This window comes from Psammomys obesus, unplaced genomic scaffold (genome assembly GCF_907164565.1).
Source record: "Psammomys obesus unplaced genomic scaffold, mPsaObe1.curated_primary_1811, whole genome shotgun sequence".
Taxonomy (NCBI): domain Eukaryota; kingdom Metazoa; phylum Chordata; class Mammalia; order Rodentia; family Muridae; genus Psammomys; species Psammomys obesus.
This window is the reverse complement of record NW_026596046.1, coordinates 35,662,073-35,663,715: the sequence shown is the minus strand read 5'-3', so window position 1 is coordinate 35,663,715 and position 1,643 is coordinate 35,662,073.

Here is a 1,643-nt window from a genome sequence, read left to right as displayed (position 1 = left end):
GTGTGTGTGTGTGTGTGTGTGTGTGTGTGTGTGTGTGTGTGTGTGTGGACAACTTATGGGAGTCAGTTCCCTTCACCATGTGAGTCCTGAAGATGGAACTCCGGTCAGTACACACCTTGATGTACTGAGCTATCTTGGAACGTGTCATCCTTTGTCTTAAATTCTTGGGGATGGGGCAAGGCAGCTGGTCTCTTGGGAATATATTAAAGTCAAATATTTTTCTATGCATTTCCAGCTGGATTAAGCTTCAGCCAGGTTTGCAGCCTCCAGCATCGGGGCTCTTCCAGCAAAGCAGACAGTGCAAACTTCCAAGCAGGCCTTAGGGGCAGACCCTAACCCAGTCCATTAAATTAGACTTGCTGACCATTACAGGAATGGAAGCCTTAGGGTCCAAGTAACACCGAGTGTTGTGTAGTCGGATTGTAGCCCACGGAACGGTTACTTCTTGTGAGCCTTGGCATTGCCAAAGGTCATCTGGTTCCAAGCCCTAAAAACCTAGGAGAGCTGAACCACGGGTCGCTGGTCCACAGGTTCGAAGTCAACACCACAACCAAGGCATATACCTTCCCTCCTGGAAGTGAGTTACTAACATAGAGTGATGGGACTGGTGGGGTGGCTCAATGGGTAGAGCACTGGGTGCACAGGCCGAACAACCTGAGTTGGATTCCAGGTGGCTCCACCAAATTGTCCTCTGGCCTCCACATCTCATGATGTGCATGTTCCCTCAAGCACAGTGATAGTGAACAGAAAGGTCTTGTTTTTTAATGCGATAGCATTTCTCAAGCCTCGCTAGCTGTGGCTTGTACTTCAAAAGACCGGGTAGAGCTCGGTTGGCAGAATGCTTGCCTAGGGTGCACAAAGACTGGATCCCCAGCACTGCATATGCCTGCGATGGCCGTGCATGCATGCAACCTCAGCACTTCGGAGGCGGAGGCAGGAGTTCAAGGTCATTATCAGATACAGAGAAAGTTCGAGACCAGCCTGGACCGCTGAAGATCCTACCTGAAAACGAAACTAAGGGTCCCGGTGAAGGCTCAGAAGTTAAAGTGCTTGCCACCCAAGCATGAGGACCGGAGTTCAGGTTCTCAGAAACCTTCAAAGATGCTGGGTGTGTGCGGTGACCCGCCTCTAACTCCAGCTCCAGGAGGCAGAGACAGGGAATCCCCAGAGCAGGACGGCTAGCAAGATTAGCCAAACTGTCGAGTTTTGGGTTTGCTTGAGAGACCCTGCCTCAATGAGGAAGGTAGGTGAGGAATTGAGGATGATTCCCGACATGCACCACATCTAAAACAAAAAGGAAACAAAACAGAATTTGTGGGAAAGTTGAAAAATGCACCTGGGATGCCCAGGTCCTCCTGACCCGCATACAGAGGCTGTTAACACATCGCTGAGGCTGGCCTTGAACTTTTGACTCTCCTGTCTTTCCTTTCAAGTGCTGGGGTTTCAGGCCTGTACCACCAGACGGAGTTTATGTGGTGTCGGGAATGGAAGCCCAGGCTCTGTGCATGCCAGAAAGGCACTCTACCAACAGGGCTATATCGCGTTTGTTTTATTTTTGCTTTGAGTCAGGGTCTTGCTGTGTCGCCCGGGCCAGCCTCACTCTTGCCCAGATCCTCCCACCTCAGCCTCGTGACTGCTGAGAT